This window comes from Neofelis nebulosa, chromosome 5, assembly GCF_028018385.1.
Source record: "Neofelis nebulosa isolate mNeoNeb1 chromosome 5, mNeoNeb1.pri, whole genome shotgun sequence".
Lineage (NCBI taxonomy): Eukaryota > Metazoa > Chordata > Mammalia > Carnivora > Felidae > Neofelis > Neofelis nebulosa.
In genome coordinates this window covers 102,093,384-102,102,050 of record NC_080786.1, presented here as the reverse complement: position 1 = coordinate 102,102,050, position 8,667 = coordinate 102,093,384, and the positions used below count along the sequence as shown (strand labels likewise).

The following is an 8,667-nucleotide window of genomic DNA, read 5'->3' as shown; positions in this document are numbered from 1 at the left end:
AAAAAAATCTGTCTTCTGTAGATACATAGCAACCTGTTCATTAGCTCTACTAACATTCTTTCCAAGACGTGGGATCAATCTCCATTTCATGTATTACAGAGATGCTCTTTGCAAAATTTGCATCAGAAAGCTGAGTTAATTCCATTTCTATTGCCAAAAATGCAAAAATTTATTAATCCATTTTAGGCAAAAGTGAAGAAACAACAAAAATTTCTTTGTAATATGAATGTACCTATTATTACAATAAGCTTGATTAAAAGAAAAGCTGGCTTTTCATTACACTGTGAAAGCATACTCATAAGTGATAAGTGCAAATAATACTTTATTATTATTAATACGTATTACCATACATTAATTATCCATAACCTTATGTATATAATCTGAAAAATGGCTTTATAAAAGTAGATAGATGATAGCTAGAGATTGATAGATATTCATAAATGGGGTGAAAATCGCAGATAATATCATTAAAATTGAATAGTCTGGCAATGGCAAAAAACAGAATTATATCAGACACCAGTGCAAAAAACCTTGCTTTAAATCAGAAGCTACTTTCGGGCAATGATTGGGCCTTGTTAGAGGTTGGTACATACAACGTCAATTTTTTTACTTAACATCTAAATGCTCACATTTTAGGGTAAATTGTCGAGGGGGAGGAAAAGGTGGTGTCTCCTCTTTATTTGAGAATATAAGTGGAGGAAAAAAAGCATGAAATAATAATAATAAATTAAACAAATAAAAAGCATAATAATAATAATGGCTATTACTTAAAATCACTATGTATTAATAGATAGATGTTTCACATACCTGACCTCATTGACTCATGGAAGATGTATATTACCATCCCCGTGTTACAGATGAAGAAACTGTCTCTTACATGTGAAATAACTAGCCCAACGGCATAGGAGTCCTAAATGACAGAGATAAGCTCGAACCCCGCACTTTTACTCTATGTAGGTGTTAACATACATAATTATTAGAATGCATTCCAATTGATACACAAACCTAGGAAATGTTCTCCACAAATGGCACTGGTATTCACCCAGCTAGACACATGGAAGCCATCCTGGCCTCACACCCATGTCTAATTAGGCCATCAATTCCAACCATTTCCCCTTCTAAATAGCTCTCATATCCATCTCTTAATTTCTATCTCACTTACGTGCATAAGTTCAAGCCTTAAGCAATTCTCACCTAGATTATTATCATCATTCTTTCATCCATTCTTTTCCTTCCTATGTGAAAGATCTATCTAAAAGGCTAGTTTAGCAGTGCCTGGGTGGATCAGTCGGTTGAGCATCTGACTTCGGCTCAGGTCATGATCTCACAGCTTGTGAGTTCGAGCCCCACATTGGGCTCTGTGCTGACAGCTCAGAGCCTGGAGCCTGCTTCAGATTCCGTGTCTCCCTCTCTCTCTGCCCTTCCCCCACTTACACTCTGTTTCTCTCTCTCAAAATAGACATTAAAAATAAAATAATAAAATAAAAGACTAGTTTGATCAGTTACATTCCTGTGATTCTACAGGATATATAGTATATACTATAATCCAGCAACTCCACTTCTGTGGATAATAACCAACAGAAATGCATTCCTGTATTCACCAAAAGACATATACTCAACATGCGTAACATCTCTATACAAATAAGCTAAAAATTAGAGACTACCTAAACGTCTATCTTTAGGATGGATGAAAAGATTGTGGCATATGAACACAATGAAATATTATACAGCAATGTGAAAAAGCAAACTAAAGTATATAGCAATAAGATGCTTGTATGTATAAGCGTTCAATCAGAATTCAAAAACGTGTGAAACTCTTCGAAGTCAACTGTGGTTACTCATGGGAATTTGGGGTAGGATCTGGGAGAGGGGGGTGGCAATGTTCCATGTCTCTACCTAGGTCCTGATTACATGTAAGTGTTCATATGAATTTCTACAAAGACAATTAACATGCATAAATGTTTACTTTTCACTGTATGTGTTATATGTCAGTAAAAAATAAAAAGAACAAAAGAACAAAAATGATTTGATCATTCTCCATTGCCTTTCATCTTTTACTTCTCTCCTATATTTGTCTGTGTTAGTCCATTAATCTATTTCCCCAGAGAAATAGAATCAATAAAATGTATAGAGAAAAAGAGTTCAAAGAATTGGCTCATGCAGTTATGGAGCCTTGGAAAGTCCAAAATCTGCAGGGTAGGCCGGCAGGCTAGAGACTAGGAAGGAGTTGCCATTTGAATCCAAAGATGGTTTGTGTTAGAATTCTCTTTTCTTCAAGGGAGGTCACTCTTTCTTTAATTAAGGCCTTCAACTGATTGGATGAGGCCCACCCATGTTACGGAGAGTATCCTGCTTTACTTATAGTGTAGTGTGCTGATTTAAACGTTAATCTCGGGGCGCCTGGGTGGCGCAGTCGGTTAAGCGTCCGACTTCAGCCAGGTCACGATCTCGCGGTCCGTGAGTTCGAGCCCCGCGTCAGGCTCTGGGCTGATGGCTCGGAGCCTGGAGCCTGTTTCCGATTCTGTGTCTCCCTCTCTCTCTGCCCCTCCCCCGTTCATGCTCTGTCTCTCTCTGTCCCAAAAATAAATAAAAAACGTTGAAAAAAAAAAAAAAATTTTTAATAAAAAAAAAAAAAAATAAAAAAAAATAAACGTTAATCTCATCTAAAAATTACTTCCACAGAAACATCTAGAATAATGTCTGGCCAAAAATCTGGGTACTGTGGCCTAGTCAAATTGACACATGAAATTAACTATCACAGTACCTACTCTCTTCTAAGCCATATTGAATTACTTGGAGATCCTCAAATATACCCATCTCTGTAATATCTTTCTATTAACACATTTCTCCCCCCTAGGAATTTCTCCCGAAGCCTTTGCTTTATCACTTTCTTATTCCCCTTTTCTGCTTCATTGATTTCCACTCATTCTTCAAGTCATAGTTCAGGTATTACTTCCCCTGGAAAGTCTTTCTGACCCTCTACTTTTTGTTTTGTCTTACTCTGCCATAAAGCTTACCACCACAGGCAATATTCTATCCATTGTTCTAGTTCTCTCTTTCTCCCTCTAAATCATTGAGTTTTGTAGAGGCCAAGACAGCACATACATCCCTAATTAAAATCAGAAGCACCTAGAGAGAGTTAGTCTGGTCCAGCATGCTATGCAGACACAGACGACTACATCTGATTAAACTAAGTGAATGAATATATAAATAGGATTTGTACCTGCTATCACAGATTTTGTACACTGTTATTGCTATACAGAGTTTTGGCCTCACCACCACCCCATACTTGGTCTTTCCATTTTTAGCTCACAATATAGCAAATGTCTAAGGCTAACCTCATACAATACTAAAACCATCACTTGATTCAGTCATCAGTGAAATCAAATACACATATCCTGATCACTTGTTTTTAAGATGATCATATTGTTACTCAAAATAACTGATTACACCATTGAAGTTTCAATATAAATTTCCAATTACTCCAGCACATGTAATCCTATTAAATTGGGAGGTAATTAGCATAAATTCATATCATTGGAGTTTTTATATCCAAGATGGAATTATGTCACAGACTTGGAATGATCACTCGCTCAAGTTTTTTCCCCAAACAGTGGTAATTACTGGTTTGTACCCCATTCATTCCTCACAATTTCTGAGCAAATTAAGCTGCTTTAGGTCTTCCTGTCCCTCTCCCAGCACCTCATTAAGGATATCTTTGTTTTTGTATTTAATATAAAACGTAGTCCATAGGCTTTAATGAGGAATTTGTTCAAAAAGTCAAAAGGTCAAATTTAATAGCGATGTTGCTTTTATAAATTGTCACTTCATGCAAATTATGCTCTGCTCTGAAAATGCCCAAATTGAAGAAAATATTCATTTGCTTGCTGAATAAAATCTAATATTTCACTACTTAAAAATGCAGCTTATTACCAGCTTTTAAATCCATTTCTTTTTATAAATTAACTTAAACTTTCCAAAGTCCAAGAAGGTGTTTACCAAAAGCAATTCCGTGCTCAAACACCCTTCATGAATGCTACATGCCACAGTACATCAAATCGATCAGATACACAACACATATTTTTTCTTAAATTTTTTGAAAAGTGCTGCTTTAAGGAAATCTGTTCAACCTAGTATTTTCTAAACCTATCCTGACCACAGAATTATGTAATTTTTAGCCCAAATAAACTATTGTATTCATTTATTTACTTTAAAATTTTATCATTACTAGTTAGCACTAATTTTCACTAATTTTTATTAATTGTTATAATGGCTTTCTCTGTGCAGAGCACTTATCTAGCATGGAAAATACAGAGAAGGATAAGCCATGAATACTAAACACAGGTGCAATAGAGAGAGAGAGAGAGAGAGAAGATGCATGATAATATTATAAACTCAAACAGACTTGCATTTAAACTTCAGATCTGCCACTTAAGAATTTTGCAAACTTGGACAACAATATTTAAATAATTTTTATATAAATGTCTTCCTCTGTAAAATGAGGATAATAATGTGTACTTCATATTATTATTGTAGGGATTAAATATTGAGTATAATATATTTAATACAGTATATGGTACATAGTAAGTGCTCAATAAATGGCACCGATCATGATAGTCCAAAAATGGAGGAAGAGAGGCAAAGAAGCAAAAGGATAACATGAGAGATTTTGTTAAAGGTCAAATTAATTATATAGTTACTCTGATCAACTGTGGAAAAGATCAACAAAGATGGATGAAATAAATTAACCAGAAGAACCAATTTACAAGTTAGGTAGAGATTTGTGGTTTATATTCACATTCTACCATATATACATACATATATATATATATTCCTATTTTATTTTATTTTAATTTATTATTTTATTTTATTTTAGAGAGAATGCATGCAAGTGGGGGGAGAAGAGAAGAGGGAGAGAGAGAGAGAGAGAGAGAGAGAGAGAGAATCTTAAGCAGACTCCCCACTCAGGGAAAAGCCCCATGGGGGGATCAATCACCTGACCCTGGGATCATGACCTGAGCTGAAATCAAGAGTCAGATGCTCAACCAACTGAGGCACCCAGGCACCCCATCTTCTCCTATTTGAATGCAGTGTTGATGCTAACAATTTTCATTATTATATTTTTTCTTTTATTATCATTATGTAAATTGTTACATGATATGAGACTTAAAACAAGCAGGTAGGGCAACTCTATTTCTGTTTTATAGAAGAAGAAGCTGCAGACAAGAAAATAGCCAGTCAGAAACAGAGAATCTCCTAGTTCATGACTAGGGCTCATCTCTTAGACTTCACTAATTTCAGAATCTGATTCTAGCCCCACAACACAGATCCCTTACCTTAACCTTAGTCTCCTATCTAGGGACAAAACAACATGGCTTTCAAACTATTTGATGACAAGATTTTTTTAAGGCATCACATCTAATTAACTTTGTAAAGAGTAAATATCTGTAAAGGTCAGAATTTTTTTCTATAAAGAGGTAGATAGTAATATTTTAAGCTTTGCAGGCCATCTGGTTTCTGTCACAAATACTGAACTCTGCCATTTTAGCAAAAGAGCACACACACAGCACCATCACCATCACCACCACAAGCTGTTATTAATATGATCTTGAGCTTAAAAAAGAATGGTTTAATTGCACAATGTCTTTATTTCTTCTGAAGAATATGTTGCTGGCATACTGTTTTGTTTTTTTTTTAAGTTAATGAGTATTTACTACCTCTATGACTACATTTATTATCTTTCCTTATTTTAGTTTCAGGGATGTGATTTTTTTTTTATATTAGTCCTTCCTGGGATTTGGTAAACTTGTTAAATTATGGGTTTTCTTTCATTAGTTTTGGAAAATTCTTGACCATTCTTTCTTCAAAAATTGCTTCTTTCCATTTTCTTATCTCTTTTCCATCTAGCATTCTACTTAAACATGTGTTGGACCTTTTCACATATTCCATAGTCTCTTACCTTTTATTTTGTATTTTCTTCCTTTTAGTCTCTCTTTAATTTTGAAGTTTTCTCTGGTCCTGAATTTCTGTTCCTTACTACTCTCCTCTTTTGTATCAAGTGTGTAGTTACATCACTTTTTAAATCAGTGCCTAATAATAATTATAAACTGATAATTTGTGGATCTGTTTATGTTGTCTGTTTTTCTTTATTGGTTTTCAGTCTATCTGGTCTTCCTTCCTGAAATGCATGGCTGTTTTGAATAAAGGATAGAAGGAGAAGAGAGAAAATGGAAAGAATAACAGTAGAGATTTGGGGGATTTTTACCTTCTTTCAAAGGGAATCTAATTTTGTTCTGGAAGGCACACTGAGTATGATCTGAAACCATGGAAAATATAGATTAAGACTCAGAGATACGTTAACCAAACAAAAAATAAGCCACATTAATTCCATACTAACTCCTTAGGCATCACTAGATGAGGCTGCTTTGGGAGAGTCGAATATTCAGAGCTTGCAGTTTCCCCACACATGAGACAAATGAATTCCCTCAGGAAGACCAAAATCTTAGGCAGAAAGTCACATATATTTTCAACATGAGTGTATTGGGGTAATTGGTGTGACACCAAAGGTGTATGCTATGACTTCTCTCCAAGACCTTGGGTCCTCAAGTTCTTTCTGACTTGGGACTACTTCCTTCATGGGCCTTCAAAAACTTACTGTTTTCTTATGTCTTATAATATCTATTTCACATATTCATTCCAGCTTTAATCATTTTCTTGGTAGGAAAGAAAAATAGCAGCCAGAATAGCTAGAAGTAGGGGTGCCTGGGTGGCCCAGTTGGTTAAGTGACCAACCTCGGCTCAGGTCATGATCTCATGGTTTGTGAGTTCGAGCCCCGCATCGGGCTCTGTGCTGACAGCTCAGAGCCTGGAACCTGCGTCTGATTCTGTGTCTCCCTCTCTCTCTCTGCCCCTCCCCCACTCGTGCTCTGTCTCTGTCTCAGAAATAAACATAAAATTAAAAAAAAAAGAATAGCTAGAAGTAGAAGCCAGCTGCTCCTTTTGTTTTTAATTTAATTTTTTTTAATATTTATGTATTTTTGAGAGAGAGAGAGAGAGCAAGTGGGGGAAGGGACAGAGAGAGAGTGGGACATAGAATCTAAAGCAGGCTGCAAGGTTTGAGCTGTCAGCACAGAGCCTTATGCAGGGCTTGAACTCACGAGCTGGGAGAGATCGTGAGGCGAGTCATAGTCAGATGCTTAACCAACTGAGCCACCCAGGCACCCCTTGTTTTTAACTTAAAATATAAACAGTGCTTGCATCCTCAGCATAAATACTAAAATTGGAATGATACAAAGATTAGCATGGCCTCTGAACAAGGATCACATGCAAATTCATGAAGCCTTCCCTATTTTTAAAATAAATAAACAAGCTTTTGTGATATAAACAGTGAGAGGCACCTGGGTGGCTCCATTGGTTAATCTTCGGATTTTTTAATTTGACTCAGGTCATGATCGCAAGGTCGTGAGATCAAGCTTAGGCCGTTGGGCTCTGTGCTAGGCATGGAGCCCTCTTGGGATTCCCTTTCTCTCTCTCTCTCTCTCTCTCTCTCTCTCTCTCTCTCTTTCTGCCCCTTTCCTCTGCTCATGCTATCTGTCTCTGTGTCTCTTTAATAAAGGAAGGAAGGAAGGAAGGAAGGAAGGAAGGAAGGAAGGAAAGAAGGAAGGAAGGAAGGGTAATGTAAACAGTTACACAGAAGCTTCAGAATACTGAGAGATGAGTCCATGATGCCTTCTATAAAGTAATCCTGCAGAAGATGAGGTTTGAGGCTCAACAAAAATGAAAAAGTGGAGAAAATTCCCAAATATTTTGAAACCAAATAGCACATCTCTACGTAACACATGGGTTAGAGAAGGAATCAAAAGGAAAATTAGGAAGTGTTTTGAGTTGAATGAGAATGAAAATGAATTGAAATTTGTGAAATTCAGTTAAAGCATTGCTTAGAGGGAAAATCATAGGGCCAGATGATTATGTTAGAAGAGAAGAAAGATTTCATATCCACCTATAAAATTAGAAAATTAAAACATAAAAAGAGGAAACATCAGAGGGTAAATTAATGAAAAAGAAAGCAGAAAAACAATAGAGAATACCAATAAAACAAACAAAAAAACTGATTTTATGAGATCAGTAAAATTGATAAATATCCAGACTGATTGAAGAGGAAAAATTTAAAGAAATACATATTATAAAAATTAGGAATAAGAGAGGTGATATCACTAAAGATTTTACATATATTGAAAAGAAAATCAGGAGATTTCACATACAACTTTATGATCATAAATTTAGCAAATTATAAGAAATGGAAAAGTTCTTTGAAATACACAAATCAAAAAATAAACCAAGTACCCTCCTGGTTACTAAGTACATTTATTTTACAGCAAAAAAAAAATTTGTCCACAAAGAAAACTCTAGGCTCAGATGATCTTATTAATGAATTCTACTAAAGAGTTAAGAAGGAAACAGTAGAAATTCTACCATGAGAACATTCACTCATTCACTGATACCAAAACCACACAATGACATTGAGAAGAAGGAAAATTATAAGACCAATATTTTTCATGTGTATAAATATTTAAATTATTTTTTAAATTTAGTAAATCATATCCTGCCATATATAAGTCATATCCAAGTGAGGTTTATCCTGAGAATGGAAACTTGTTTTAACATTTA

At 35.4% G+C, this 8,667-nt stretch overlaps 1 non-coding gene across 1 annotated transcript; it reads left to right on the top strand.

The window, feature by feature from the left end:
* Positions 1 to 7,249: 7,249 nt before the first annotated feature.
* Positions 7,250 to 7,353, top strand: LOC131513258 (U6 spliceosomal RNA). Its single transcript, XR_009262489.1, has one exon. It is a non-coding gene; the product is annotated as a U6 spliceosomal RNA (small nuclear RNA).
* Positions 7,354 to 8,667: the final 1,314 nt, after the last annotated feature.